This window comes from Dermacentor albipictus, chromosome 2 (assembly GCF_038994185.2).
Source record: "Dermacentor albipictus isolate Rhodes 1998 colony chromosome 2, USDA_Dalb.pri_finalv2, whole genome shotgun sequence".
NCBI classification, from domain to species: Eukaryota; Metazoa; Arthropoda; class Arachnida; order Ixodida; family Ixodidae; genus Dermacentor; species Dermacentor albipictus.
Genome location: NC_091822.1, coordinates 1,169,137 through 1,196,885, shown reverse-complemented (window position 1 = coordinate 1,196,885; position 27,749 = coordinate 1,169,137). Strand labels below are relative to the sequence as shown.

Below are 27,749 nucleotides of genomic sequence, written 5' to 3'. Positions count from 1 at the left end.
AAAAAAGAAAGAAAAACTTATTGAAGGATTCGCACTTCCGACTATGGCAACCGAGCATTTGACATAGCTCAGTCAGATAATACCGTAAGCGGCGAGGCTACCTTATCGCCGACAAGTACAGCCCAGAGGGCCTTTCTTGGCTAAAAACTTGTTTGATTTCATATCATATTGACCGCAAATAAAGACGGGGACAGCGGGAGAGTAAACATAAACAACACGGGCGGTACACACCACCCGTGTTGTTTATGTGTTCTCTCCCGCTGTCCCCGTCTTTATTTGCGGTCAATGTGATATGCAGTAAACACCAACTAGGACAAACTGAAGTTCTTTGATTTCTTTGCAATATATACTCGATTTATAGAATACGACATAAGAATACGAGTATAGAACGATTTGTAAACGGTTCTGGCCTTGTAGGCCCGGAATCTCACGTGTGCAGGCGGCCGTGAACTCGGCTATACCGGGCAGGCGTTAATCACCGTGGCGCATGCATGCTCGCGATCTGCAGGAGCACAAACGAAAACCCGCGAAAGCGAATATCAGTGCAAGAGAAGTAAATGGACGCGAACTACGATCGTATTTTCTTTTTGTTTTTTTTTTCTTAATGAAAATCTGTATTTGAACTTTGCAACTGTTGTCGTTACGTTATTTCTTCCTTATTTGTTTGCGTGATACTGCAAACCTTCTCATCACTTTTTCTCTCCCTAAGCGCTACAATTTCTTCTTTTGGCGGGGGGGGGGGGGGGGGGGGGCTCTCACAAAGAAGTCAGAGCGAGGCGTGTCGGTGGATGTTGATTAATTAATAACTAATTCTGTAATTAGTGTAAATGCAAAATGAAATGTTTGACTTGCTCCAAGCGACGGCAAACAACATTATCTTGGTTCGGTCCAGCTGCGTGGCACCTGCATATTTAAAAAATTCGGCACTGCATGTATTCAACAGAGGCGTCAGGCGAAGGGAATCCGCCACTTCCCCGCCGGGAGGGAGAGCGGCTGCCCGACTGGGGCGCCACCAGTGCCACTCGGCAAACCTGCTCTCACTTTTGAATAAAGCCAGTCAACTCTCCATTCTCAACTTGTCAAGACGTGTATTTACTTGCCTCCAATAAACCGAGCTCCCAACAAATGGTGACCAGGTATATTTACGTTTATTTTTTATTTTTTACGAACACTAGCAATGGACAACGCTGCTCCTACTCCTGCTGACAGAGATTACGCCACGATTATGTCTCTTGTCGCTGCAAAGCTTCAGCTTCCCAGCTTTTGGCTCAAGAATCCCCGAGTTTGGTTTGCACAAGTAGAGGTCCCTTTTCTTCAACGTCCTTGCCGCACTACCCTCCGACATCCCCGATCCCATAGACGACTTGCTCGCGCCTTAAATTCGGCCACCGCATACGACGACCTGAAACGCGCGGTCCTGGAGCGCCTCGAGCCATCGCAACAGAGTATGCTTCAACAGCTCTTCTCCGAGGAACTCGGCGACCACCGACCGTCACAACTCCTGCACCGGTTGCGTCAGCACTCCGCAAACGAGAGCCAGCTTCGCGCGAGCTGTTCTTGCAACGCCTCCCACAGTTCGCACGCATGGTGCTGGGGGGTTCCGACGAGTCTCGATCGGCTAGCTGCACTCGCTGACCGCACGTGCGACTGCTCGTCTGCGCCACAGCTACCTAGCTATCGCCGCTGCGAGAGTCTCAGAGCCAGTAGACCGACTCTCGCTTCTGGAGGAAGCAGTCGACCGCCCTTACCAGTGCATTGGAGAAGCTGACGACGGGTGGCAACGTTGGCGAGCAACTTCGGCGCAACCGTTCGCAGTCGCACCGAAAGACTCGCCGCGCCGCCAGTTGTGCTGGCACCACCGTCACTTTCGCGAACAAGCAAGTCGCTGCGCTCAGCCCTGTTCGTGGACGGGAAACGCACCGGCCATTCGCATGCGACATCGCGCAAGCCGCCTATTCTTTCTGGTCGACCGCATCACCGGCACCCGCCTCCTCGTCGACACCAAGCTGTCGATCGTTCCCGCCACGGGCGCAGATCGCCAAACGCGATCGCAACGCCCAGTCCACGCGGTGAAGAACACAGCTGCCATCGCGACGTATGGGCTCCGGTCAATAACGCTAGACATCAGACTCCGACGCTTGCACAGATATGGGCGTTTGCGATCGCCGACGACAGCGAACTTCCTCGGCCATTCCAACCTAGGTGCGAGTGTTCGCGATCGGTCACATCCCTCGATGTACTTGGCCCAAGTTCACCTCACCTGGCATCCGTACTTTCGGCCGGTCTCAACTTGCGGCAATATACTCGCTGAGTACCCGCAACTCACAAATCCCCGAAGCGATGCACTGCCCGTGAAACGCAAGGTGACGCATAACATCCCCCCACCAGTCGCTGCCGTTCAACGGAGGCTCGCTGGACAAATGTTGGGAGTGTCCCGCCTTGAGTTCGAACACGTGCTTCAGCTCGGCGTTTTTCGTCCTTCCTCCAGCAGTTGGTCTTCTCTCCATCTGGCTCCAAAACAGAACAGTGGCGACTAGCGGCCTTGTGGTGATTACCGAGCTTTGAATACCATCGCTACTCCGGATTCATATTCCCTCCCCCACATACATCAGTCCCGGCTCGCAGCAACGAAAATATACAGCAAGATCGATTAGCCTTTATCTATTCTATCAACAGCAATGTTCTTCACAAAGTACCTCATTACAAATATCTGTGGCTCTGGATAACAAGTAACTTAGACTGGACTAAACACATTGATTATGTCGTAAGGAATGCAAACTGTAAGTTGTTCTTTTTACGAAGAGCTTTAAAATATACTACTCCTGATGTCCGCACGACCGCATATAAAGCGCTTATTCTCCCATCATTAGATTATGCAGCCATAATCTGGGACCCCTTCACTAGGACCAATATTAACAAGATTGAAAGCGTACAGAAAAAGGGTGTGCGATTCATATATAACAGCTTTGGACGTTTTTCTGTTTCTGCCCTTATAACCAGAGCAAACTTGCCACAAATAACCCAAAGAAACCGGTCATCTAGGCTAAAATTTATGTATCAAATAGTTAATGGGCACTATAAATTAGACACTTCAGACGCAATAAGCTTTTCATCCGGGTATGCCACTAGACAAAGACACCTATTAACAATTGCTCCGTTGCGAACACGTAAAAACTCCTTTAAATATTCTTTCTTCCCGCGGACAATAACTGAATGCAACCAGCTTCATCATCATCATCATCATCAGCCTGGTTACGCCCACTGCCCTTACAAAAAAAATTGTTGAAAGGTTATTGAAATATCATTGGTCAACGTCAACAAATGACCTTGAAAGATCATTGGCGAATTGTTGAAACATCATTGAGGAAATTGTTGACAAGTGTTGATAATTGGCCCGCGACATTTTGTCGAAACATCATTGTGGCCTCTCAATTTGAAAGATCGTTGGCATATCGTTGAAACTATGGTGTATTTCACTCTTGAAAGCCCATTGAAGCAGTGTTGAAGATGTGTTGTTTGTCAATGTTGAAAGCCCATTGAGCTATTGTTGAAATGTGTAGTTTGTCAATGTTGAAAGCCCATTGAAGCATTGTTGAAGCTCAAAATTGAAAGCCCATTGAGGTATTGTTGAAATGTGTTGTTTGTCAATGTTGACAGCCCATTGAAGCATTGTTGCAGATATGTTGAGCCTCAAAATTGAAAGCCCATGGAGGTATTGTTGAAATGTGTAGTTCGTCAATATTGAAAGCCCATGGAAGCATTGTTGCAGATCTGTTGAACATCAACACAAATTACGTTGAAAGCCCTTTATGCCCCACTGGGTATTTAGCAGTTTAAACCTGCACTTACCTTAAAATACTGCTGAGCTATGTTGCATATAATTACCTTTGATGTCACGGTGGCACGTCTGCTGTGAGAGGATAAGGATAAAATTTAAATACAGGCATTTTGTACCGCAGACCTCTGTCACCCTGGGCTCAAAAGCATGCTCCTAGATTGCCTGTAATAAACCATATTGTAAAACTGCTAGCAGTACTGTTATGCCACTTTTTTCAATTGTCAGAGTGAATGGTCCTCCGAAAAATCAAGAGTGCTGAACTGATGCAGACAAAAACCATTTTTCTAGGTGAACTGTTTATTTGTAACCAAACATCTCTGTAAATGTACAACCCTTTGTAGTTTGAGATCAGAAACTTCTTAAAAACTATCGCACAGTACAAACTTCCTGCAGCTTGACACCATAACAAAATTGAATACTGAAGATGTAGTCAGTGTGGCTCTCAAGTAAAACACATTTCCCAAAAGAAATAAATTTTAAAAAATAAATGCCTAAATAAATAAATGTACAAGCAGACTGACATGACTGCAAATAAGAACACTCAAAAAAGGTACTTGCTTTCTCTATTAGGTAGCCAGTGGTACTATAACCATGGCACAATTTGCTTGTGCCCACAGCACTCAACTGAGACCTGATATGCAGGGGGGTAATCTTTAAGTTTCATGGAACTTATTGAAGACTGACTGTTGCAGCTAACATAATTCTAGATACAGAGTGCCAAACATTACTTGCATGAGAAACAAGACACCATAGTCAGCTGATTAACAAAAACTCGGTTCCTAATAAAGTTTTTACGAATTGTAGCCGGTAATTTTACAAGGTGTATGCACTTAGAATGAATTTCCAGAATGACACTAGTAACGAGACACATGCCATCAAACTGGCTGTAGAAATGCACTGCTATGCATCGAAGTACAAAAGTAACCGGAATGCCCTTGTATTTCTCTCACATTTATGGAAAAATATCGAAACTGGTGTCATCCTGGAAATTAATTTCAAGTGAATGTCTTGCAAACTCACTGGCTACAATTTGCAAACTGAAATATGTGCTGTGATGTTATAAGTGAATTAATAAATTTATGACAATCAGTTTAATGTTTCCATTTCTTGTGCTAGTAATGTCCACCTCTGAATAATCCAGCTCAAGAACAAGAATTATGCTACCTGGCAGACAACTTAAATATCTGTAAAACTGAAAAAGGATCACTGTACAATCCTTATTTGTTGGTTGAATGGTGTGTGCCAATTTCAGTAAACCTTACATACTTTTGAAACATGGCAATCACAATAAGTGATGCCTATGGGAGCAGTTTATTATGCCGCATTGCTGTTGCATGATCCAGTTGTGTTTTCTGCCATGATAACATTGCTGCGCAGGTAATTCCATATCAAGCGACTTATTCATATTGGCTGCTTCAGATTTTCATATGAAACAAAGACAGCTATTAGTGATGTGCTGGAATACAGCAAAGTTACTCCTTGTGCGAGTTCCATTTCAATTTTATTCGCTGCCACAAAAAATAACGAAAGAATTCAGAAGATATGGTTTTATGCAAACATGAAAGGCACATCATTGCCATTACTGGAGATGTTTTGTTGCATATTAAATTTAAGCCGACTTATACCTATTAATTTTACTCATGTATTTTAGATAGCAATAAACCATTTTTACAAAGTTATGTAAAATGCCGTTCTTACTGGACTCTGGAAATGGCACAGATGCACTTGCAGGTATGCAATTCCATGCCGAATCGACAAGCATTTTTTTCACACCGCACATAAATCTGAAACATTGCCATATGTTTACTAGAGTTCAAAGCTTGTTACCCACTTTTATTTATTTCTGCCAGATATTTTGTAGCATTTTAGGTGACAGTTTAGTTTTCCTGTTCAGCTGAGCTAGAGGCATCAAATGTCCTCTAGCTTTTCATTTTTTTTTCAAATGCTTCAAATACTTTTTTTCAAATGCACATTGTATTGATCGAGGCCTTCAAATGGTGTGCGTGGAAATATGGTGAAGTGATGCAACTGCCAAAATAGCCAATTTTTCAAATATTTGCATACTTCAATTGCTTTTGGCACCGGCAAAAATGAGTCAAATTGCAATCCGTTAGTTTTTTTTTTTCGTAAGAAAAAATTCACAGGACAGAAATTAAATACAGAATGGTAGCCCAAGTGACATAGTATAGCAGAAAAATATATGAAGCTCTGAAGGTTCAGCTGATCGCCTGTAAAAAAAAAATTCTAATCTTTTGCAAGAAGCTTCATGTTCAAGGAAAAAACAGCCTTCGTAGTTGGCGAAAAAATGTGATACATTATTGGATAGCTCTACATGTCTGCTATGCATGTGTGAAGTTAAAAAAGTCATTTTTAAAAGTGAGAAATTCCTTTTTGAAATTTTGTCAGCACCGACTTTTCTCTGATGTGCGCACAGCTTGCTGGCCGGGAATGCAGACGACAAAGCTGGCTTCGTATGCACAGATGACAGATAAGCGGTGTTAGGGTCTGCATTTTATTGCTAAGGGACACATGCTCTAATGCAACGAGGCTTGTGTTTGGTGTGGGCCAGGTAAACCATACAGCCATTGCACATAAAATATCAATACGAGGTCTGTTAGAAGAGTATCCGACCTTTGGCTGAAGAAAAAAAACTGGCATAACTGAAGTGTTGGAAACCTAATCACCCTCAAAGTAGTCTCCTTGGGAATCCAGCCACTTCTCCCAGCGGTGCTGCCGTTGTTAGAAGCATTCCGAGAAGGCTTCTTTCCAAATGGACTTTAGCTCAGCTGTCGTTGCAGCCATAATGTCTTCTCTTGTTTGAAATCATGCTTGTTTCAATGGCCCCTTGATTTTGGGAAACGGCCAGAAGTTGCAGGCCGCCATATCAGGAGAGCAAGGAGCCTGTCGAACTACAGGAGTCTGGTTTTTCGCCAAAAAAGTCTGAATCAAGTGCGAGAAAAACATTGTCTTGAAGGATGTGCCAATTTCCTGTTGACAGCTTCGGTATCTTGCTCCATACAGCATCACATAGGCCATGGAGGACATCCCTGTAGTAGTCTTTAGTGATTGTTTGACCCTGTGGTGTGTATCCGTGGTGTACCACACTGCGGGAGTCAAAGAAAGCAGTCAGCAACACTTTGACGTTGCTGCACACTTAGCAGTCTTTGGTTGGTGACGTGGAATGCTTCCACTGTAACGACTGGGATTTGGTTTCCAGGTCGTAAACATACACCCAAGACTTGTCACAAGTGATTATGGTGTTCATGAAGTTGGGGTCACTGTTTGTGGAATCCAGCATGTCTGCGAGACTTCAACACAAAGTTGCTTTTGCTCCACCATGAGCAGCTTGTGAACGAATTTTGGCGCAACTCTCTTCATGGCCAAATCTTCGGTGATAATGGAATGTGGATAAAATGTGCTGATGCCCACCTCTTCCGCAATTTCTTGGATAGTTACACGACGGTCCCGCATCACCACGGGGTTCACTTCGGCAATGACCTGGTCATTTCGGCATGTTGATGGCCGACTGGAGCGTGGCTCGCTCTCCACCGATGTGTGGCCATCTTTAAACTGGTTGTACCACTCCATAATCTGTGTGCTGCTCATAGCACAGTCACCAAAAGCACTCTGAATCTTCCAGATGGTTTCCACTTGGCTGTCGCCCAGTTTCTGTCAAAATTTGATGCAGTAGCACTGCTCCAGTCGCTCTGCCATTTTCCTTGCGATAAAAAACCGACGAGAGCACCGTACTACCTCATTCAAACGCTGCGTCCCAGCAATTCACGCTATTGGCAGGTGGGAAAAAATTCATGCATGCGCACAAAGGTTCAAGGGCGGCTGATGAAAACGCGCTTGTTTCATATTCATCAGGTGTTCGCAAAAAAAGGTCGAATACTTTTCTAACAGACCTCGTACGTAATAAATATGTGAGGGAATCCTGCAGTGCTAAAAGATATGTTTCATGCAGTTTAGAAAAAGAAATATCAGCTATTATGTAGACAGTAAATCTATAAAGAGCACTGATATTGTTCATACAAAGCATCCTAAAGGGCATGTCACATTGCAATGCAACATAGAGGGAGCAGGACACTTTGTGCCCTGCTCCCTGAAGCCCAATGATGATGCAAGTAGAAAACACCTTCATAATTAAGACTGAAAACCTACATGAGTATGAACAAATTCTTGTGGTGTTGTTTGCTACCACTGTTTCAGAGCTGGAACATGCTCATCTATAAAAGTCATATGTGCCATGTTCAGTCTGATGTGGTCAGACACCATTGGCGACCACTTTTTGCGTTCATGTTAAAAAAATACGAGCTGAGACTGCAGCAGCAGCGCTTGACGTCACCTGCCTTCGTAATGATAAAAAAGGCAAGTCAGTTTGTTGAGTAGTTCTTGTGGCTAATATATTAACAACCTTTCCTTGCTAGATGACATGGCTTCATATATTTATGCTATATTTATGCTGTATGTGTGATCCACAAAGGAACATTATAAAAAATACCTTATCGCACTTAAAGAATAATCACTTTTTGTTTCATGTCACATGCATAGCAGACATGTACGGCTGTGTAATGATGGGTGACATACTTTTGTGCCAACCACCAAAGCTAATTTTTTACCTTCAACACGAAGCTTGCAAAAAATTTCAACGTTACAGTTTTTTTAGCTGATCAACTGAACCTCCAAGGCTTGAAATATTTTGCTGCTATCCCAAGTCAAGCAGTCTGATTTTATATTCATTTTGTGCCTTCTGTATTTCCCTACGTTAGAAGAAAATTCAAACTGCAAATTTTGGCAGTCACACCACTTCAGTCTCTTGACATGAACACCACCTGAATATCTGGATCATACAATTTCCCTTTCAGAAGAAACGTGTATCAGTGGCTTCTAGCTTAGCTGGGCAAGAACAATAAATTTTTGCCAAAATTCAAAAAAATTTTTGTGAAGGAAAATAAATGGGGAGCAAGAGTTCGGAGCTTCAACTATATCTGTGATGGCCAAAAAAACGCTGGTTGGTTGCCCTGGAATTACTTAAGAGTATGTATGAAAGCAAATTTTCTCAAAAATTTTCTCGTTGTACCTACTCAAAATCAAGCAAACTTGAAATGGTTTGCCATAATGGAACAGTTCTTGAGAAAATTGTTGGGTGGTTTGGCATGAAATGACTTAAGCTACAAAAAAAATATATTAATAAGGAAACACTATCCTTACTGGAACCATATCAAAAACTAACATAAAAATGTAGTGAACTATAACAAAGCACAGCACTTGTATTCTGGATTGAGCAATCCAATGTGGGCTTCTCAGGAGACTAGCATAATTAACATAAATAAAATTAACATAAAAATGTCAAGGCATAGGAAGGCACAACATTTGTATGCTCATTTGAGAAATCCAAATTGGGCCCTTCAGGAGACTAACATAAAACATAAAAATGTCGAGAGTTACAAAAGCACAACACTTGTGTTTTGGTTTGAGCTGTCCAACTTGGGCTCTTCAGAGGTGAAGGGGCAGGGGCAGTTGCTTCAGGGGCAGGGTCCCATGCGAGAAGCGAGGCCAGAGTTCTTTACATAGGGCATGTTGGTACCAGGAAATTTGCGACACGTGAAGCCTGCAAAAACAAGCCAGAATAAGTTTTAAAAAGCAACTTCCACATGCAAAAGAATGGCATGCAATATGCCCTTGTTACAATGAAATTGATTTATGTATTTGTGTTGCTTTATTCCAATTTTCCATGGGTACAGCTTTACAGCATGACCACTTAAATTTATTTAGTGTGGCACAGGACTCCACTAAGTGTCAAATGCAGGAAAGGGCAAAGAGGAACAAAACACTGTAGCAATATAACTTTATGAATATCTTCAATGTCAAAGATGTGAACTTTGCTTGCTGATAAACAAAATGGTGAAAAAAATTCATGTCGTTCATAAATAAACCTGAACTGACAACTAAAATTATTTCTTGTAAGTTTCATAATTAAAATGTGCAGCACTTCACTGTGCTTTTCCATGCTCCAAATACAATAGTGTCATGTCACTATAATTGAGTGTAGCTTCATTTGATGTTAGGTTTCCTGAGTTCACATGCAATCGGAACGTACTTCTCGCCTTACAATGACTTAGGACTTTCCACATTAAAGAAGACACTGCTTACAGCGAAGTATGTTTTCTTCCTCAACGACTGAATTACTGTTATAATGAGGATTCCGTGTAGTTGTGCGCCAAACTGCTTAGCATGACACATGCAGAATGTGACAGATACGAAGAAATGCTGTCTTTTAAGAGTCATATGCCATAGGACTGACTTCTTTAACCCTTTTAGGGTTCACTGCCATACATCTGTCACTGTGATGGAACGTTCTGAAAAAATTTGCCTTTTCAGAACAAAGTGTTGCCTAGCCTCCCACTGGAGGTGCAGCAACCTTCTAAGACTTCTAGAAAATATTCTTATAGTGCTGTCGCTCCTTGGGTTTCTCCCAAACTGATTTTTCACTTAGCTCCTTGGTGTCTGTCATTGCACTAATTTGGGAGTGCTGCCACAAGTTTCCGTAAGTTTCATTACAGAAAAAATTATGCTGCTTTATCCTGCATAAAACAATAAAACATGTAAAACTGCAAATACTGAAATGGTATTGCCACTTTATTGTTATTTTAAAAAATTATTTACCAGTTTATTTTCTCGGAAAGTCGCCCTGAAGAACTTAAATCTGCAATAACAATATTAAGGATGAGCGAAAAGTGATTTTTGAGACTGAACCGAATAATGCCAGAAGCAAATCAAATATTGGATAGCTTCTGAATAATGAACAGCTGATATCACAATTAATGTAAGATGAGATTCACATACTAGTATTCTTAAAGTTAGCAAGTTTCTGTCATTGTTATGTTATGAAGAGCTGTTTATTAAAGGCACAAATGGAGCAGCAAAAAGTTTCTTCACATGCACAGGACTCTTCAGTAAGCATGAATGATTGCTGTACAGCCTCTAAAGTACAGCTACTTTAGTAACGTAGCCTGGTCTGCTATTCTTACAAGTTCTTACGTTTTACGTCTATACTATGTTATTGGAGGTGAAAATTTACCGTACTTTGGCTCAAATCTCATGTTTTATTGGTGTTTCGAAATATTAGAATAATACTCACATTTACAAATAGTGACCATTCAAAGACTAAATTGAATAGGACACTATTCAAGTCGAAAGTTTTGAGTATGTGCACACTACAAAAGATATATAACTCCTAAATTAGAGGCATATTTCTCCCCAAAATGTGATCCTCAATGGGCTAAACAAGAGCGACAGAAAAGCCCATTCATCTTTTTGAAAAATTTAAGCCCATAATCTACTTGGCAATGGTTCATAACCATGTTAACAGGTAGGTGAAGTAAGGAAGCAGGAAACAATTCTAACAATTTCAGAATGGGAGTAGTGGACATGTCCGATGGTCTGTAAGAAGCTTTATACATTAGGCCCCAAGAGCCTATTCTCCATTTATTGAAGTATATGAGGAAAAGCCACATAAATATTTTTTTCTTATCTTAGAATACAAAGTGATACAGTGCATGTTAATAAATACGAGTCATAGGTTAGGTGCTCAGAATAAGTAAGCATCCACTAAACATAGTACTGTTGACTGTGAAGCTGGCAACTCGGTCCCTGTTGTTTCTTTGATTGAAACTACCAAAAGAAAATTGCCACAACACTCAGGTTCCCTCCGCTGAAAGGTTGCTGTCTCGGATCACATGGACCTGCTTCAAGATAGGAGCAACTTTGATTTGATGTGGTCTGTTAAAATTGGTGAAACTACTGTTTCACATCTCAGAACATGGAGAGCTGTTTTGTTTTGATTTCTGCAATTTGGTGAACGTGCTCCTGCTCGAGCTGAGCAGTAACCACACTTGAGCATAGCTTCTCCGCAATTCGTGTATTAACACTTTCAGGCTACTTAACCATGTCCTCCATGCCAACAGATTTGGAGCGTGCTTCACAGACAACTATTCCTTGCAATGACAGCCAAGTAGCACTGCTAATGCACAAATGCAGCTCATTTTATTTGGTGGAGATGCTAAAAACTTTCGGCAGTGAAGGCAGCTTTTAAATTTGGAAGCATTTGAGTATGGCGGCATTAGGCACTCAAGATCATATGAACAGTCATTCCAAATGGTAGGCTATTGTAGCACACAACTGCACACACAGGCTACATGAAAGTCGTTTGTTATGCCAATGGCAAGTTCATAAATTTAGAAAAGAAATGTGAATGTAAAAATGCAACCGGAAAGGGTATATGGTACTTGCCTATAACAGCACTGACCCTGATGGGGTCAAGAGCCTCTGTTGCCCCTTGGTGTTATTTCCAAAGCCCAAATGGCCCATGAGCTCCTCCTCTGTGAACACATGGTGAAGCAAGGCCCTTGCAAACTTTCCTGGTCCACCATGGCAGGCCATGGTAAGCTGGGCCAGGATAACCTTCTCAATGTGCACTCTTACAGCGTATGTGAACCTGCATGTTTAAGTAAATGTTAGCAAAACAGTTTTAAGCCTTTCAAGTACATTCACACAACAGCCCTACTGCAAATCAATTACAAAAGTACCTGTTGCAAATCTAAAATGCTAAACTCGACTTCTTACAAGCTTCTGATGCTGTCTGGATGCCCCATGTTTCAGAAAAACAATCCAGCACAAACAAGAAAAATAAACCAACGTATCCAAACATCTAGTACTTGAAAAAGGGGAGCACCAGCGAAACACAAATGACACGCACACAAGGAAACGGCATTAGACATGGACGGACATTGGGACGGACCAGCGTTCGTCCCTGTCTAACGCCTTTTCCATGTGTGCGCGTCCTTTGTTTTGCTGGTACCCCCCTTTTTCAAGTTCATCATGCACCAACTGGTCCAAGAGCTTGCGCTAATGCACATCTAGTACTATTTATTGTGATTACCATTCTTGGGATACTTCATATTTTCAGGTGTTTGTCTCGATTGTCCCATCCATTTGTGTGAATATGTAGCCATGGTCTAACGGGGAGATTGGGCTGCTATGTTGAGGGAAGAGTTCAATACCAACCGTTGGAACAGCTTGGGTGACTGGGTATGTGACCCTGGGCATATGCCACTTTTCAATGAATCTCTTTCACGCTATCTTGAGCAGATGCTGCTGCTTGTGTTGGCAAGCAGCATTAGGAGCTCGAAGTGGGACATGATTGTCGATCATTACTAAGATTACCACTACACATCACGTTCGCTTGCTGTGCTCCAGAAGTAATGCGAGATTCCACTCCACTGTATGAAATGTACATAAGCCGCAAGGACAGTAAATTAAATTAATTAAATTAAACCTCAATTAAATTAATCTACTCGCAAAGCACAGGCTGCACAAGATCACGGAGTGAACTCAGAAGTTTGTGGACAGTCAGTTGATGTCCATGTCAAGGACCTCTAGGGAGACTCGGTCATTTCCTCGATGTGCATCATCGTGCCGTCACACATTGTATTACAATTCTGTCTCGTACCACTAATAGTCATCACGTATCACAGAATTCAAAATATAAATAGACACTTATATCTACTGTTTATTTAATCTTTACGGAAAATACTTTGAGCATGAGTTTTTGCAGAGATCATGAATTCTATCGCTTAAAGGAGCACTAAAGTAAAATTAAATTAATTAAATTTTGGCGTTTTAAGTGCCAAAACGACAATCTGATGTTTAAGCTTGTTTCACATGCAAGCGATTCAGCGAATGGAGCGAACAGCGACGCGGCGCTGCAAAGCTTATCGCAAAGTTTCGTTTCATATGCATTGCCGCCGCGCATTTTCCGCTGCTGCGAAAAGCAATGTTGCTGGCATAAAACACAGGACTTTCATCCAGTTTCGGTAGTTTGCGACTACCAACATAAACATAGCTTTGTCTCTGCCTCTCAAATTTTTATTTTATAAATACATATCCTGCGCTTAGCAATTTAACAATTCGTTGATAAGCTCTCTTGGCATGTTGCCTGTACCACGTGTACCAAGTAAATAAACATCATCCTATGCGCAGGCTTTCCAGCACTAATCCTCCGCTGGTCACGTGTCGAGGTGGGTCGTTCGGAAGCAGTGCTGCCGCTCTGCCGCTGCGATGAAATTCCAACTTGCCCGAACCTTGCCGCTCCCACCGTTGAAACTGATTTCTGCGGCGCGGCGGCAGGATTTGCAAGCATTTTCGCTTGCATGTGAAACAGGCTTTAAGCACGCCATAGTGGGGAACTCTGGATTAATTTTTACCAAATAAGGCTGCAAGGTACATGGGCAGTTTTGTATTTCACCTCCATCAAAATGCGGTTGTTTGATCATGTGACCTCGTGCTTAGCGGCGCTGTGCCAACACCCCTAAGCAACTATGGCAAGAAAGCACTAAAGAGAAAAATTACTTTAGATGTATCTGTAAATGACCTTCCTACAATTCAAGAGATTCACTCGTACCATGACAAGAGGGTGAGTAAATTGTAAAAGCAGCAAGAGGAAAGATTGGTGGCAGTGCTGCCTTGAAGTTACCACACCCGCTTGCTGTGACGTCATGGATTTTGATGTCTGTTCAGGTGCAGCAATTTTTTTTTACAAATAAAGATGTTCTTCATTGTATTCCAAAAACTTAAAATAAGAACCGTCAGGAACTTTTACTGAAACAATACAACCCAAGTTTGTAAAAATACTTGAAATCCACGATGTGACAATGAGATGTCAGCACGAAGATTTTGGGGCGATACTCAGAAAATTGAACGCTGAGCTTTATTTTCTCTAATAATCAAGCAATTACCAAGAAATTTACAGAAGTAGATATTTAAAACGATGCTTTATTTTAAATTCATTTAAGGTGTCATTAGTGTCCCCTTAATACAAAACAAGGAATGCACTTAGCTGCGTAACAGGTTAACATGCATCACTGGTTCTCATTAAGGTAGGATTATCAGTATAGCAATGGGCATGCACTGGCTACTCCAGAGGGGAGCCCTGCCACTTCCCCTCAACCTCCCAATTTCCAATTTTTTTTTATGAGCAGTGATGCAATTTCTGTATCCTAACGAGGCATAATGCCAAGGAGATTCATGCCATGCTGGCTACAGTATGTGGTGACCGGCACTTCACACCGTCCAGCTCGGCATCAATCTTTCTGGAATTTGGCCCTTGAAATGCAGAAAGCTTTGATCACTGCTCGTTCTTCAGCCAACTTTCTCAAAGGGTGCTGCTGCTCTGGTTTGATACCTCTAGCAGTGCACTGCTGCATGACATAGGTGAAACTAGGAAGATGTGCACTCACGTAGACCACTAATGTCCACACTGTTTCTGAACACCCCTCCCATATCAGGCATATACCCTGAAGAAGGCACATTCTATCTTTAATATGTTCACAAGTGACACTGAAATTCACTCCCAGTCCCGGTGCAGTTGCAGTCTTTCAGTTGAGTGCTTAAAGGCACCATGTCTCCTAATGAAGGCACTCTGCACCAATTGATCACTGGAGCAAATGCCTTGCAGTTGCATCAGCAATGTTGTTTTTTCTGCTTCCTGCAATACATTTTCACGGCATCACTGTATTTGATCATGGTGACGTTACAGAATGGATGGCCAAAGAATTCACCTTTAGCATTCCAGCTTGGGTGTCTCTCAGCTCATTTTGAATCTGAAAAAAGATGTCAGTATTAAAATGTGAAGCCACAATGCAGCAAAATCAACAATCAAAAGAGCTACATGGACCATTAGGCTGACATAAATAGACGGATACAAATGACTAGTCATTGAATACACTAAAGTGTGGCCGCTCTTGCCAATGGCAGTGTGAGCTTGTCAAATAATTTATTTCACATTCCTCTATTATTTTAAAAATTATTTCCATGCATCTAGTGAACTGTTATGGCCACATATTAAAGGATGCTCCTTCATATAAAACCACAGTGTTGCATTCTTTTACTCCCCGTCTACCTGATGCTACTGAAGTTTTGCTTACTCTCAAAGAAAGAATTTCACAGAACTGCTCTTTCGACAATACATTATTCCAAGCTTGTGGCAAAGCGTTGTCATTTAGTTCACAACTATGCGCTCCCCTTTCAATCTGTTCACTATTTAGTGCTCGGATTCAAAGCAAAAATAGCTTTTCGACATAACTAGCTACTTCTATGGTCACAAGAAACAATGCTAATTATTGATGTTTATGTTGCCGATAACGTATACATGCCGCCTCGAAACCCAGTGGGACGACAAAGCAGATATGCCAGGCATCTCGTTCCTCTACTGATTTTAAAATTTTGTTAAATCAATCACTTACTGAAGTGCGAAAAGCTGCAATTTCACGAAATTACGTTATTTTGAATGTTGTAGGACCTGGAGTGACATGAAATCTGCCTTTCCGTGAATGCTAAGAGCGCCTACGCGAAGCCGTTTGGGGCGAAGCACTCGATGGCGTCGAACGAAGATGAAAAAAGAAAGCTGAATGCGCGCGAACTGGTGGAAAACAAAACACACGCGGTTAGCAAGGCGTATAACTCGATGATTTCGCAGCACTCTGTGGCATCCCCCTCTATTGTATCTCACGTATCGCATAGAATCACATGTACACCCTTCAAATTCTTTATTATTATTGCGCGACAGCCTCCTCTGTGTTTTCCGATCGCGCGAACATCGGCCGCACGGCGTGTCAGATAGCAGCCTAGTCACTCGTTCCTGAAGGGAATTCAGCGCAACAGAATACACTTTCGCCGATCCCACCGCCCCACGCCGCTACAAGCTCGCTCCCACGTCTTGTACTAGCGTGGCGCAAACGAAATATCTTCCGATTACAGTACAGATCGGATGGTTTCACGTCGCATTGTTTTGCGCTCATTAATAAGGCTAACTCAATCGGTGCTCGAATACCGTATCAGAAATCATGGCGTACAACATGCCCTGTTTTAGCTGGCACCACATAGCTGCCTTACGTCACCACAAGCGGAGTGTAAAGTTAAACCAGGACAAAGCTCCATGTTATATACCACGAATCTAGTGCGGTACAACCAATTCTGGCAACGGAAGGATAGTGCTAGGAATGAAAACTAGAAAAGAGGCGCACGGAAAACACGCACAGGCGCTGAAATTCCCCTGCGGCGCGGACGAACAAGGGGAATTCGAAACACTAACTCACCTTTGATGTCGCTGAGTCGGAGGCGATCATGGCGATCTTCGAGGCAACAAGCCCATAAAAAGCGAGCAACACGCAGGAACATTCCAAAGATGTCACAGCGAAGCACACAAAGAACGCAGAAAACGCAGGAAGTTTTCACACAACCGGCATGCACGATCACGCCGGAATGCTACAAGCCTCAACAGCGCAAACGCGCAATCATACATGTACACTCATACAAATACACGCTTATATTATCATAAATTGTACCATTTGATAACAAATTCTGTAATGTCATGTTATTACAGAAAAATTGTAGCGCTTTGGAAGTGTATAAAAGTTTTTTTGCTTCACTTCTTTGATGAACTACTTTCTTTGGCGCAGTAACGCAGTGCACCGGCCGGAGCTAATGGCATGCGCGGGAAAAGGCGCCAAATTCAAACGTCGCAAACGCCGTGCTAATGTTTCCGCGCACAGTTTTCGTCGTTTGTATTTAAAAAAAAAAAAAGTAATGCGTGCCGCAACCATGCGAACTGAACTATTGACCACAAAAGTACAGAAACGTCGCTGTTTGTGCTTCTTATTTCGACGTCATGGCAAACTGCAGGCGGTCTGTCGTCCCATTCTTTAAACATTTGTGCGTGTGCTTCTGCGCTGTGCGAGTTGTCACCGAGAACGTATAGCAGCGCAGGTTGTGCTTGGTGGCCGAGCAGATTCCCAACACATTCGCCAGCACCCCGTCTAGGTCACAGAGAAGAATTTGGCCTCCATGTGAAATATGAGCACCATGTTGTACATATCCGCCAAGCTTTTCGTTTCGTTCTGTAGCGCGTTAACGGGTAACATCTAAGCTAAATTACTCTGTAAAAACGATGTTCACTCCTTTCTCCGCCGCACCCGCCGTGGTGGCATAGCGGCTGAGGTGTTGCGCTACTAACCCGAGTGCTTGGAATCTAATGCCGGCGGCGGCGGCTGCACTTCGATGGGGCTGAAATGCAAAAACGCCCGCGTACTGTGCGTTTAACCTGCACCAAATTTGGTGCAGGTTAAAGGACCCCAGATGGTCAAAATAAATGTGGAGTTTCTTACTACGGTGCGGCTCATAATCAAAGCGTGGTTTTGGCCCGTCAAACCCCAGACTTGAATTTTGTTAACGTTCCCCGCCACCTTGACCATATTTAACATGGAGGCATGCAATGCCGTTTCCTAACACTCAGCCAGGGCACTGGCCCCTTATAATGGACGCCGATAGAAATGCAGGATGCGTCCAATCATCGGTTGTTTATCACTGCTTGTAGCGACGTTTGTCTTCTCAAACTATATATATATATATATATATATATATATATATATATATATATATATATACGCAGGGTGTTTCTGCTAACTTTAGGCCGAGTGTAAACTCTATGCCCTCTATGACGACGCGACTAAATGCATGTTGCTCCCTTTGGTATGTAGCGTGTCGCGCTATTTCTATATATTGCTTAATTGGCTAATTAGTCAAGGATAATTAACCAACTTCTAAAGCAAGGAAGTTGCGAAGAAATTCCAATTAGAAAGTTGCAGAGCAGTTGGCAACACGTCCGAATAAACAGTTTCTGTCTTTTTATCTGTTAAGTATTAGTGTTTTCCAGCTTACTGCGGATGCTCGCAAAATACAAAAAGCACCACGTGACATGCCCGCCTGCGAGTCGTGATTGCACGGCTCCTAAGCCTTCTGCGCACAAACGAAAACATACCATTTAACCGGTGTGAACACCCGTCTGCTTATCGCCATCATGAACCGCAGCGAGGGAAGCACGTCGCTGGCGATCAATACCACAGCCAACGCCTTCGTCACTGCCCTGTCGCCTTTTAAGCGGCAACACACCCTGCATGGTATGCTCGTTTGGGAGCGCTGCACGCACGGCGCGCAAGCGGGTATGTCAGGTGATATTTCTTGTATTTCTCGGGCATCCGCAGTAAGCTGAAAAACACTAACACTTAATAGATAGAAAGTTAGAAATTGCCTAATCGGACGTTTTGCAAAGTGCTCTAGAACTTTCTAATTGGAATTTTTCGCCTAACTTTGTTCATTCAGAATGGCTAATTTTCTTGACTAGTAAGCTACTTAGGAAAAATACAAGAATAGCGTGACACGTACAAGAGTGAGCAACATGCATTTGGTCGCATCGTCTTATGGTGCATCGGCATATTTTTAAACTCTGAGTAAAGTTAGCTGAAACCCGTGTATATACGTCTATGGTTCAAGTAACGTGAAACAACACCCTGTATATATGCAATGGTGATCAAGTGATCAGTAAAGCAACATATATGTGCAAAAGACGCACACATACATATGTGCGTGTGTTTTTCACATGTACTTCGAAACTCAATATTGCTCGTGACTCAGTGTTATTCAACAATAAGTTAACAGCATTTAGTCAACGACTTTATTGTTGGAAACTACTCAACAATGGTTCAATACTCAATACTTTTCAACAATACGTCAAGAGAATTTAGTCAACGACTTTATTGTTGAAAACTACTCAACATTAGCTCAATAATACTCAATACTATTCAACAATATATCAACAGAATATAGTCAACGACTTTATTGTTGGAAACTACTCAACAATGGCTCAATAATACTCAATACTATTCAACAATATATCAAGAGAATTTAGTCAACGACTTTATTGTTGAAAACTACTCAACAATGGCTCAATAATACTCAATACTATTCAACACTATACCAACAGAATTTAGTCAACGACTTTTTTGTTGTGAACTGCCCAACAACTTTACTGTTGAATTAGTGCTCTGTGGTTTCAATAATTGTTGAGGTATTGTTGAAAGGCTATTGAGTCAACAGTTCGTCAACAATATGCCAACAACATTTCAACAGTCATTTTCATAAGGGTGCAGGGCAAAGGCCTCTCCCATATTTCTCCAACAACCCCGGTCATGTACTAATTGTGGCCATGCCGTCCCTGCAAATTTCTTAATCTCATCCGCCCACCTAACTTTCTGCCGTCCCCTGCTACGCTTCCCTTCCCTTGGAATCCAGTCCGTAACCCTTAATGACCATCGGTTATCTTCCCTCCTCATTACATGTCCTGCCCATGCCCATTTCTTTTTCTTGATTTCAACTAAGATGTCATTAACTCGCGTTTGTTCCCTCACCCAATCTGCTCTTTTCTTATCCCTTAACGTTACACCTATCATTCTTCTTTCCATAGCTCGTTGCGTCGTCCTCAATTTGAGTAGAACCCTTTTCGTAAGCCTCCAGGTTTCTGCCCCGTAGGTGAGTACTGGTAAGACACAGCTATTATACACTTTTCTTTTGAGGGATAATGGCAACCTGCTGTTCATGATCTGAGAATGCCTGCCAAACGCACCCCAGCCCATTCTTATTCTTCTGATTATTTCTGTCTCATGATCCGGATCCGCAGTCACTACCTGCCCTAAGTAGATGTATTCCCTTACGACTTCCAGTGCCTCGCTGCCTATTGTAAACTGCTGTTCTCTTCCGAGACTGTTAAACATTACTTTAGTTTTCTGCAGATTAATTTTTAGACCCACTCCTCTGCTTTGCCTCTCCAGGTCAGTGAGCATGCATTGCAGTTGGTCCCCTGAGTTACTAAGCAAGGCAATATCATCAGCGAATCGCAAGTTACTAAGGTATTTTCCATTAACTTGTATCCCCATTTCTTCCCAATCCAGGTCTCTGAATACCTCCTGTAAACACGCTGTGAATAGCATTGGAGAGATCGTATCTCCCTGCCTGACGCCTTTCTTTATTGGGATTTTGTTGCGTTCTTTATGGAGGACTACGGTGGCTATGGAGCCGCTATAGATATTTTTCAGTATTTTTACATATGGCTCGTCTACACCCTGATTCCGTAATGCCTCCATGACTGCTGAGGTTTCGACAGAATCAAATGCTTTCTCGTAATCAATGAAAGCTATATATAAGGGTTGGTTGTATTCCGCACATTTCTCTATCACCTGATTGATAGTGTGAATATGATCTATTGTTGAGTAGCCTTTACGGAATCCTGCCTGGTCCTTTGCTTGACAGAAGTTTAAGGTGTTCCTGATTCTATTCGCGATTACCTTAGTAAATAGTTTGTAGGCAACGGACAGTAAGCTGATCGGTCTATAATTTTTCAAGTCTTTGGCGTCCCCTTTCTTATGGATTAGGATTATGTTAGCGTTTTTCCAAGATTCCGGTACGCTCGACGTTATGAGGCATTGCGTATACAGGGTGGCCAGTTTCTCTAGAACAATCTGCCCACCATCCTTCAGTAAATCTGCTGTTACCTGATCCTCCCCAGCTGCCTTCCCCCTTTGCATATCTCCCAAGGCTTTCTTTACTTCTTCCGGCGTTACCTGTGGGATTTCGAATTCCTCTAGACTATTTTCTCTTTCTTTATTGTCGTGGGTGGCACAGGTACTGTATAAATCTCTATAGAACTCCTCAGCCACTTGTACTATCTCATCCATATTAGTAATGATATTGCCGACTTTGTCTCTTAACGCATACATCTGATTCTTGCCAATTCCTAGTTTCTTCTTCACTGTTTTTAGGCTTCCTCCGTTCCTGAGAGCATGTTCAATTCTATCCATATTATACTTCCTTATATCAGCTGTCTCACGCTTGTCAGGCACGTACCCAGGGGGGGCCCGGGGGGGCCCGGGCTCCCCCCCCCCCCAAAATCAAGTGGCATGCCCCCCCCCCCCCCCCCCATCCACCCACGCCACCACTCCTCACACATTCCTAAAGCGCCACCAGATCAATGTTGAGACTTGACAGCTGTACATCGGTCCGCATTATGCTGCCTTTTTCACTCCTTTTAGATGGCGGTAGTTATCGCCATCTCTTGTATAGTGAAGGACAGTTTTCTCGTAGATTCTGCACCCGCGCGATTAACTCGAGGTGCGTTCAGTTGTCACCATCTATTCAACCGTCACGCGCATAGCTGTTGCTTTTGTTAGTTCAACCTTCTTTGTTAAGGCTGATCCTGGGACAAGGAGAGGGATGCGGCTGTTACTCAGCTGGTCTGTACTCTCATGGAACGAGTTGCGGCCGGAGAAAACGCCAATTGCGTTTAACTTATCCCTTTGCTTCATTTTTTCCTTGAGTTACGGCTCGCCGCGACGCTGGTAGATGCCCGGAACCATATACACGTGATATGGGTTAGATAAGGTGGGAAATGAAATAATGTGAAAGAGCGTACATCATGGAACCCTGCAATAACCCTTAGGGCGCACATTCACACCGGCGACTTGACGAGGTCGCGCGACCGTTTGCGACTCGCAATCAAAAAGCGACCGAAGGCGACTGATGTTCACACCGGCAAGCCCGGCTGAGCGCGACCCGCAAGTCGCAATCCCGGAAATTATCGTTCTCAGCGAGAACTCTCGGAATCTACGCGGAATTTGAATGCGACGCCGGAGGAGGCCGGATGTAGACACACGAAAGATCACTTCCGGTGCGCCGCTGATTGGTTTATCAGTTTTGCGACCACGGTCGCGCGACTGAAAAATCGCGCAGAGAGCGACTCGCCCAAAACGGTCGCTTTTCGAGAAAGGCGACCGTTTGCGACCATTTGCGACTGGTCGCAAAGCGACCAACTTGGTCGCGCGACCTCCTCAAGTCGCCGGTGTGAATGTGCCCTTAGACCCATAAGCAAGATGAATGTCGCCCGTTACCTCGTCTGTTTTTCCCTAACTGTATAGCACTTTTCGTGCAAAATTGGCAACTGGAAACAAAAATCGCAAGGAGTTGAGAAATTAAGCGATCTACTAGGGGAGAAACCAAGGCAACAACCAAACTGCAAGCAAAAGCGAATAATAAAAAAGTTAACCGTTGTTTATGAGAATATTTATGGATCAACATCTTTTTATTTAAAAAGGAAGTAGAGAAAACGCCGCCGGAAGTGGAGAACAATAACTTGTTTTGAATGACGCTTCTACAGTTATCGGTCGAACCGCCTCACGTAGCCACTTCACTGCTGTGCTTATGTGGGTGTTTTTCTAACCTTTCGCAGTGAGCGCAGTACGTCTAGAATTGCAGAGTCCTGCGCTCTACGCGGTTGTATGGGACTGGCGGCCGCACAGCGTTACGCAATTCGCGGAACTGTCAAAACTGATCAAGAAGGCGAAAATAACTTATATTCGAAACTATAACATGAGAAAGACTGAAGAAGCCGCAAAAGATGAACGCAGCCTGAAATCAGTAAAAAAGAAACCTGGCATAGGACAAACCATGATGTATGCACTAAAAGATAAGAAGGATAATATAATCAGCTATCTCGAAGATATAGTAAAAGCAGCGGAAAAATTCTAAGCTGACCTGTATACAGTACCCAGAGGAGTCACGATAGTTCACTTAGAAACAGTAATGAACAGGATACAGAAACTCTCCTATCGCTAGCGATGAGGTCAGAAGGGCCCTGCAAGACATGAAACGATGAAGAGCGGGAGGATAAGGTGGAATAGCAGTCGATTTAAACAAAGATGGAGGAGACATAATGCTTGGAAAACTGGCGGCTCTTTATACGAAGTGTCTATCGACTGCAAGGGTCCCAGGAAACTGGAAGAATGCAGACATTATACTAACCCACAAAAAAGGAGACGTTAAAGAATTGAACAATTATGGGACCATTAGCTTGCTCCCAGTATTATATAAAATATTTACCAAAATAATCTCCAATAGAATAAGGTTAACACTGGATTTCGTCAACCAAGGGAACAGGCTGGCTTCAGGAAGAGATACCTTACAATGGATCACATCCATGTCATCAATAAGGTTATCGCGAAATCTGCAGAATACAATAAGCCTCTCTATGTGGCTTATATAGATTACGAAAAAGGCATTTGATTCAGTAGAGATACCAGCAATCGTAGAGGCACTACGTAATCAAGGAGTACAGAACGCTTACGTAAAAAACTTGGAAAATATTGCTACATGCGTGAGGTATTTGTTTGAACGAGGCGCGTAGGCACCATCACACCAGAAAAGAGGAGGAAGAACGAACTAGGCTCGCGCTGTGAATCTAACCGGTCAGCGCATCAACCGTTGTTGTAAATATAATCTGTAAATAGTTTCTTGTCTTACTGACTCGTCTTTCGCGTTAGAATATGTACAGAGGTTCTACAGCCAGGGGCGTAGCCAGGGGGGGGGGGGGCTTATGGGGCTTCAGCCCCCCCCCGAAATTTTTTCGTGCTGTCCACGCACCGCCGACCAAAGCGACCCCCGGCGCCGGAAATCACTGGATTTTGTCTAGAATGTCATTTTGACGCTCGAAAAGACATGTAACCGCGAAGATTGCAAACTCGGGCTGGATTTTGTGGCAATGCCCATACACCGGGAGTCACATAACGCCAAGCAGTCCCATCCGAGCACAAAGTTTCAAGGGCGCTTTGATGGTGAGCGGGCTCGCCGCGGCATGTCACTGAGGCCACGGAATCTATGGAGCGCATGGATATCAATTGCGAAACTTTATGGGTATAAATCTCATAAGCTCTTGATGTGAAAGGTGCATTAACATTTCCAAAGTTGTGCTTTAGGTTTTCAATTGCGGAACTTTATGGGTTTAATGTTGTTATAAACATTTGACGCCAAAGGTCTATTGACTTTTCTAAAGTCTTACATCGGAACATACAACGAGACAAGCCAAATCAACACACTAGCAGACGAGCTGACAAAGCAGGCAGCGAGGTCCAATGAGACGAAACGTTGGGGTGGTTCATTTGTGCCGTCATGCCACATAAAAAAGTATCAACATTTTATGCGAAGCATATTACGAGAGCTCAACCCAGCTCCTCAGGCGCGGCGGTGTCGCCTTGAAACCACGTGACACTGTGACGTCACGACAGAAAAGAAACGGGGCTCCAACTAGCGCCGTCGCTCGCGGCGTCGCCCCCGCATCGGACGCGGTGAGCGTCGAGCAACGCAGCGTTCGGCGCGACAACGAAATGTGCGCCTGAGCAAGCGCCGCACGCCTGAGCCGACGCCGACGACACCGGATTTTCTGCGACACGAGCTCCTTAACGCTGTCGCGTTAAAATAAAGGCTAGTATGCTTCGCATCCTGTGCTTAACCTTAGCTAAGCCACAGCCATTTTTTTTAACCTACGCCAGAACATCCATGTCAAGACACTAAAGCCAGCCAAAGTAACTACGTTCTTATTTATTTTTTCTACTTTTACTTTTATTCGCGAGGACACATTGAGCCTCTTCAATTTTTTTTTTTTTTTTCGTTCTCGCTGCCCTACCCGCGGACTGCCAGAGCCAACAGAGCGCATACGTTTTTCTCGTATGGCCCCGACCACCGTGCGGTGCACTTCGGTGCGCGTTCGGTTTGCTCTGGCCGAGTGGATTTTCACCGGACAGAGTTTTGGACGCTTTCTGGCTAGCAGACGAGAAAAAAAAAAACAATGGTCGCTCGCCGCCATAACTGTGGGGACTCGAAGGATTGCACCGCATTCCTTGAGCGGAACCTTTCCGGAAAGTCTTCTTTCGCCGCTGTAGGATACTAAGCAGTATGCGTATGGTTCTCAGTGGACCAAGCGTCTCATGTTTTCTTCGGTATTCCTTCCGTAGCCCCATTAGGTGCCCGAAGTAGGCATTAGATTCTGGCCAACATACTTTCCTATGCGTTTTTTTTTCATTTCGGTGCCTCCGCCTCACAGAAAAAAATACATTGTTGCGGCGCAGCGAATTGTCGCATGGTGAAAGTTCGATTTTGATACTTCTTTCGCGGAAAGTAATGGACGACGGGACGCTTCAGTTGCCGGATACGCTTATTATATTATTGCGAAAGAAATTATATGGACACTCCAGGCGCATTCCTGCCATCGCCCTCATGTTTCGTATAAAGTCCAAGGGTGATAACATCGTGACCACGCGCTGCATGCTGTATGTGCGAGTGAAAGCGTAGGAGGGGAGGTGGAATGGGTGAGCCGGCGATGGTGGCTCAGTCTTGTGTGCGCAAAGGAGAAAAGCAGGGAGCAAGCGTGCCGCCTTCCGTCGCGCGCAATACATCGGGGGGAGTGGATGGAATGGGGGCGGAATCTAGGATTCTGTGAATCTAGGATTCTGCAACATGTTTATTTGCCTTGTTTGACGCATTATATACAGTTACTTCTTTATTACAGTATTATATACGCATTATACAGTTATTAGAGTTATACAGTTATTAGACGCATTATATACAGGTAACTTATACAGTTACATACATAGACTCATTAGAGACTTATACGTATACTTAAATATCTTGTTGTGAGGTTTTGTGTATACATGCAGTGAACTTTGTTTCCAGTGACACTTTTTTGTCCTTTATCAAGCCGTATTTTCGCATTTGCATATCCCATTGTATCTTTGCATTTATAATGTACGAGGGCGAGTCAAATGAAAGTGAGCCTACCCTAACCGCGCAATAATGGTTTGGTTCATTATCTGCGAGGCATGCGCGTAGGAGAACGGCATGTCTCATTTACAAAAGTGACACGCAGGTGTGAAGATAAATGTTCTTTATTGCTCTCATACACTGGGTTGAATATGGTTGCGTCACATAATGGACACTTCAAAAGTTGAACAACTCGGTGTCGCGAAGTTTTTGACAGCTGAAGGTGTTTGCAAAACAGAAATTAATCACCATATGACTGTCGTGTACGTTGAACACTGCATTTCATTGACCACTGTGAAGCGTTGGAGCAAACGGTTCAAAGGACGTTGCAAAGACATTCCAAGACCGGGCCAAAACCATCGTGCAATCACCCCCCACACAATTGCAATGGTTCATGAGCTGCTGAAACAAGAACGGAGGATAAGCATCGATGAACTGGCAGACTGTCTGAACATCAGTCACGATTCGGTTCACGCCATAATTCATGAGCTTCTCGGTTATCGGCTCTTTGGTGCGCAATGGGTCCCCAAGATTTTTATCCATCGCGAGAAGACGGAGAAGTTTCGCGCTGCCTTGACTCATCTGATCGGGTATCACAATGAGCATGACGACTTCTTGTTTGCAACTGTGATCGGGGACGAACCTTGGTGCCACTACTACGAGCCTGAAACACGACGGCAAAGCTTACAGCGGAAACATTCGAATTTACCACGCCCAAATAACGTAAAGGCCATCATTTCCGCTGGAAAGGTGTTGTTGACTTTTTATTCGATCGACAGGGTCCATTACTGATAGAATTTGCTAAATCTTGAGAGGCTATCAATTGTTTCCGATATTGTGAAACGCCAGAACGGCAGCGTGTCGCAATCAAGAACGAACAACGTGGAAAATTGACGAATGGGGTCATTTTGTTCCATGACAATGCCTGTCCCCACCTCGCTTATGTAGTTAATACAAAACTGGCAAAGTTCAAGTGGGAAACGCTGCAACATCCGCCATACAGCTCAGACCTGTCACCTTGCGACTTCTACATTTTGGTGCAACCGAAAAAACAGCTCAAGGGAACCAGATACAGACTTTTTGAAGCAGCAACCCAAGGAGTTTTATAAGACGGGAATCACGCAACTCGTTAGTCAATAGGACAAATGTCTAAATTCTCATGAAGACTACTTTTAAATAAAGTACCCCGTTGTTGGCTCATTCATTTGACTTGCCCTCATATATCTTGCAGAACTCCTGCTTTTTGTACGTGCTCTCTGTCGCGACTATAACTTCGGTGAAATTACTCACGATACACGACAAGGGACAGCTACTCCTGCGTAATACATTGGAACAAACGACAGCGTCATTGAGATTTTTCACTGGCCATTGCATA

General features: G+C 43.5%; 1 protein-coding gene and 1 long non-coding RNA gene across 3 annotated transcripts in view; both read right to left on the bottom strand.

Annotated features, from left to right (window-relative positions):
- Positions 1 to 27,749, bottom strand: part of LOC139055847 (sedoheptulokinase-like) — a 290,860-nt gene that overhangs the window by 254,197 nt on the left and 8,914 nt on the right. The gene's annotated exons all lie outside the window — the stretch shown is intronic.
- LOC139055849 (uncharacterized) lies at positions 4,118 to 17,176 on the bottom strand. The gene is made up of 4 exons (XR_011511936.1): positions 16,996 to 17,176; positions 15,460 to 15,501; positions 12,134 to 12,338; positions 4,118 to 9,452 (listed from the first exon to the last, which is right to left on the bottom strand). It is a non-coding gene; the product is annotated as an uncharacterized lncRNA (long non-coding RNA).